The sequence below is a fragment of the Acomys russatus genome, chromosome 18 (assembly GCF_903995435.1).
Source record: "Acomys russatus chromosome 18, mAcoRus1.1, whole genome shotgun sequence".
In the NCBI taxonomy this organism is placed as follows: Eukaryota; Metazoa; Chordata; class Mammalia; order Rodentia; family Muridae; genus Acomys; species Acomys russatus.
This window is the reverse complement of record NC_067154.1, coordinates 27,384,931-27,390,930: the sequence shown is the minus strand read 5'-3', so window position 1 is coordinate 27,390,930 and position 6,000 is coordinate 27,384,931.

Here is a 6,000-nt window from a genome sequence, read left to right as displayed (position 1 = left end):
TTTGTCATTTTCTGATGGCTGCTGATGAAGATGTAGAACTCTTGACTCTTCCAGCACCATGTCTGCCTGGATACACCGCCATTCTTTCCTCCACCTCCCTCCAAGACGATAATGAACTAAACCTCTAAAACTGTAAGCCAGCCCCAATACAATGTTTTCTTTTGTAAGAGTTGCCTTGCACATGGTGTCTTTTCACAGCAATGAAACCCTAAGACAAACAACAAAACAAACCAAAACAAACAAAAGATTGAGGTTGCCCTACACCATAGATTCTTCTTCTGCTTCCAAACAAAATATTTGTTCGTATTCAGACTTTTCCCTGAAGTCCACCAAGTCCAGCAATGATCTATAGGAGGATAAAGCTTAATGGGAGAGCTGTGGTGTACTCACCAACAATTGTCCTATATCCTGCACTGAAAACCTGGTGGTGAAATGTATTAAGCTGATTTGGCTTTATGTAAGCAGTACATACCTACTGACGACTATGGCAGTGGATCCCTTCCCAATCACCTAGAGATCAAAACCCTGCTGCTGTTCCTCTGCTGTGCTCCCTGAACCCTGTGGTCCATGTGTTCAACTTGTGTCTCCCGGAAGCGCCCACTGGGTCAGCACAATGTCACTACCAGTGCAACCACTAGTGGTCAAATTGACCTCAGGGGTTACATGTTTTTCTTAATTTTGAATGGCAATACCGGGTATATAACTATTTTGTATAATATGTATATATGGTGAAGTTTCTAAATTTTGCTCTCTTGTTAGGACAGTTAAAAATCTACTTTGCTGGCAAATGTTATATTCGCAAAGCTAAGGCTCTTTTAAACCAATTGAATTCTATCTAGGTGAAATTTTATTGAGCCTTTTGCCAGTGTCTCTACTATGAGCCTCCAATAATCAGCATTATACTTTATCCCCATGAAATGAACTTCTGTGGATTCCACATGTAAGTGAGATTCTCACCTTTCATTTCCTGAAAGTATCCAGGGAAAGCATCACTGGAGAGCAAATGCAGTACAGGATCTGTTGCTACTAAGTTACATTTGAATCAATTTCAATAGAGGCTATGTTCAGTGTTTCTGAACCATCTAAAGGCTGTCCCTTTTACATCTGGGACATTTGCTTCATGGTCATTGCTTTATAGGATAGAGGAAGACTGTGTTTCACTAAGAGGTATTTTACTGGTTTTAAAGGGAAAGAAAGGTCTGGTTTCTAACTTTTCTGTCTGCCTCAATTATCACAACACTACCACCCACACTAGATCATTACTAAAAGAAAAGTGCTAATTGGCTGGATCAAAGGACACTAATTAGCTTTTTTTTTTTTTTTTAAAGGAACCATTAGCTGGATGGCTAGTGTAATATGTGAAACAGGTGGCTTTTCGTCTGTGGAACTTTTAATACTTTCAGAGTGATGAGTGGACTGGCCTTCTCCCCACCGTTTGTTGAAAACTTCCCGTACATGTCAACAACTTTATTTTCTCTACCTGAACCTCTAGACTTCCTCTGCCTTTAGGTATATGTGAATGGTTTAATGTTTGCTTGTTTGTTCTTGAGACACAGTCTCAAAGAGCTCAAGCTACTCTCAGTCTCTATGTTGCCACAGTGACTTCGGATCACCTCAGGTCCACCTTCCAAACTCTAGAATTACAAAAGAGTACCACTAAGCCAGGCTACCCTATTATGAATCTGGATGAATGTGGCCTAGCTCATCCCTTTGTTCTCTATAGAAAACTGGGTTACATGTTTCTTGAAATCATGACCATGCCCGCTATTCCTCCCCTAAAATTCGGAGTTTGAAGGCACAGACATAAAAAGCACTTGTTGCCCTCACTTCTACTATATGCCAATGGACGCGTCATAGGGATACACTCTTACCCAAAAGAGTGTCTTAGACATTCCCTTAGAGGTGGAAAGGCAGAATGCCCTCCAGCTGTGGTTCAGGACTTACAGGCCCCGCTGTGTTTGAGTAAAGCTGTGTCTTTTCCTCCTGGTGTAGATGAATAAACTCCCATGCCCAGCTTTGTAGATTCAACCCAGGAGCTGCACATTCCCGTTGTTTGATATAAGATGGAAGGGAGTGACTGGTGCAATAATGGTCACTGGCTTAATGTTGAATTAGTGTATTCTTTTGAATTAACTGTCCATCTTCTTTTCAGTCTTAGCAAACTTTCTCTTCTGTAACATCTCGTATATTGGAATCAATTTGAAAAAAATCATATCCATGGATACATTATAAATATGAATTTTAAAAGTAAAAAAAAAAAATCTATTAAATCCAAACCTTTGGTTCACCATGGTTCACCAAAGTTGTTACATTTTCAATTTTTAGGAAAAAATATTGAAATGGCCCAGAAAGAAATCATAAACTTTGTTAGTATGAGAACTTTAGTATAATGCAATTTTCAAAATTTTAGTTCTATTCAGTGGAGTTTCTCCTGTGATCTATGCTCATAAAATGAGGATTGATGTTTAGAACCATGTCCCCGAGGCATTGCTGGATTCTGAATCATGAAAGATTCAATTACCTTCAATAAACTGAAGTTAACTATCTCAGGAAAGGTGATGAATACAAATTAGAAATATCATCAACAAGCAGTGCTCAAACACTGCAGCCTTTGGATAAGCATCAGGCAAGTAGCATTCCTGGTTCCTTGCAAACTACTCTCAAAGCATCTTAGAAAGCTGAAATTTTTTGTATATTTTTCTTTGCTGTTCAGTTTACCATGATGCAGTATAAAAATATTAAAATTTACAAGAAACCTAGATAAAGAACAAGTTACTGTCAAAAGTCTCCTGAATCTTTAGGTTAGTCCTACCACATAGATTATTTTTAATCAAACCTTTTAACATGAGTTTCTTTCTTATACATTTTGCTCCTCATCTAATGTACACAATTAAAGTACAGATTAATTTTTAAAAATGTATTTATTATTGTTATTGTGTATGATTGAAGAATTGATGTGTGCACAAGGCTGCAGAAGCCATGATGGACATATGGAGGTCATAGAAAAATTATGGAGTTATTTCCCTTTTTCCACATTCGTATGAGTTCTAAAGGTTGAATGCAAGTCAGTCCTGTTTCTATGCAAGCATCTGATCTACTGTGACCTCTCAATTTTATTTGTTTTTAAAAGACTCTTTTTTTTCTTGTTTTTAAATTATATTCATGTCTCTGTGTATCTGTGCATGGCTATGTTCACATGAGTGCAAGTTCTGCAGACAGGAGAATCATCAGATTCCCTGGAGCTGAAGTTACAAAGAGTTGTGAGCTCACAACTCCAGCCTTCTGAAAACAAACCAAACAAAACAAAGCAACTATGCATGATTGTGTACCATGAGGTGTCTCTCGAGACTCCAGCTGGATTCATTTTAAATTGAATTTATGTTTTCAATTGGAACTTATTTTAATATTGCTCACAGGATTCTGTAATCTGCCTTTCATTTTTTACTTAATTAATTTAAGTTAATTTACAAAACAATGGGTATCATTATTGGGCATTGGCACACATATCATTGAACTTTGCTCATATATGCCCTATCACCTTCTTTTAGTCATCCCTTTTCTCTGAATTGCAAGTGCCCTCCTCCTTGATCAATCCCTTGTAACTTCACATCATATGTAACATAAAATCACAAATTTTGTATGACATAAACAAGCTATTTCTTTTTGTATCTGGCTTATTTCATTTCACATGATGACTTATTGTTTAATTTTTCTTGTAATTGACTTAATTTCATTCTTCATCTGCAAAAATGCTATATGTATACACAATTTTGTTTTTCTTTACACATTCATCCACTGATAGACTTTGAGGCTGATTTCATGCCTTGATTCTTGTAAATAGCGTAGCAACAAATTTAGGTGTATAAATATAAATATATTTTTAGTATTATGACTTGGAATCTTTCAAGTATATACCCAGGGATAGTATAAGCTTTAATTTCATGTCCAACAAAATTAATTACAATTATCTCACTTGCAACAAGGGTGCTGAAAAGTAGAAACACAGCCTCCTCAAACTATGTATTGGAGTCAATTTAAAAGGTTTCATATTTATATATATATAATGTCTATAGTCAGAAGCAATAAAATTCATTATTCCATAAATAATGGTGATCTAAATGAATACCATCTAGAGGGAAGAAAATCAAAGCCTAATTGTATATTGCTTGCAAATTCAAGTCCAATGAGTCACAAATGTGATAACATCATAATTAAAATGCTAAAAATGAATGCTGAATGAAAATAACATTTTAGGTTTTAAAAAAGTACATAGTTATATCAAAATCTACTTATTGAAATGTAAAGTTCAGGTGGGTGAGTCCTGAACCCATATGCATTATATGAAAATTAAGTTTCTATGGAGAATTTCATCAATTATATCAGAAAAGTAGAAACAAATTCAGAAGGAAAATATGGGAAACATGTAGCAAAGAATATTGATAAGAAAATAAGCACTATATAGCAAATAGGAGGTAGTTAATTTTTGCATTTTTGTGATTGTAATAAAATTACATTTCTCCCCTCTCATCTCTCCTTCTGAGTTATTGCATATATCCCTGATTGTTTTTTCCCATTTATGCCCTCTTTTTCATTAATTACTATTAAATGCATACACACAACTAAATATGCCCTGCTTGGTCTCCATAATCTTTTTTAATGCATGTTTCTCCTTTTTTTGTTTTATTTTGTTTCATTTTATTTTTTTCTTGCTTTTCTTTATTAACTAATTAATAATTATTTTGTATATATACATCTATATTATTACATATATGTACAATAAAATACCTATAGCAAGATGAACCATGACACAATCAGGAATTATGTAAATCTTACATTCTTAATGTTTTGGCTATTTGTACTTGACAACCTTGAAGAAAACATCTTTTCTATCTTGGTGCATCTAAAATTCTGGATGTAAATCAATCTCTATCACATCTTGTCATTATCAACTTAAAACATCTTTCTGGACCTAAAAACATCTTAACCCCTAAACAACTAAGCTACCTGGTTTTCAACTACATCAGAAACTTGAGAAGGAATAAACTTGATTACCTGAATATGCCTGGAGTGCAGGTTAGTAGCTTTCCAAATGAAAGGATGAGAGTGACAATTTGCTCCCACTGTTTTCAGGGCTGATCTTATGGTACTGGATAACCAATTATATGTCCCTGGTGCAAATCTAAGTTGCTAGATCATATGAACTGAAAGAAGTAAAATTACAAAAATCAAAACGACCTCGAGATTTCATTTACTATTGAGTAAGCAAACAACATGGATCCTTCCATGCCTTTGTCATTGGTGTGTTTAAAGGGACATTTATTCATCAATGGCAAAAATACGACCTATTGTAGCTGCTTATGAAATAACAATGATCAAAAATAAATAATTAAACTTTTTTACTACAGAATAAAGTAAGTGTTAAAAATTTCTCTGTAAACTTTAAAAAGCATGAGTGTGTCTTTCTCTATACTTGTATAACTTCGTATTTTTATATTTATAATACCTGGAAAAAGAGTATTGAACACACACACACAGAGACACACACACACATATATATATATGATGGTAGAAATGGAAAATTTACAGAGGAAAACATTTTATAGTTTGAAGCTGCCATCCTCTCTCCAATATTCTTGTATAAAAGGCCTCCACATCCTATTGTCTTTCACCTCCTCTACCATTTATTTATATGTCCATCACTTTCCTTTCCATCTTGGGTATTTGTCCCATAAGCTTGAGTTGTTTTTCTTTTTTATTATAAAATTTCATCCCAGAGTACAGTGGCTTTAGAAATAGATGCTTACTAAATGTTTGCCAAATACAGAAGAAAGCACGCTGGCTTTTTTTTTTAACCTCTTTGCATTTCCAGATCCTACTTAACACATTGAACTGAACACTTAATTATAGGGTGACATGTAAGAGCTACTTTGACAGTGAAGAGAGATATCAAGTTCATAGTTCATCCTACTCATTGGGACAGTAGCTCCTAGTTTCATCCAA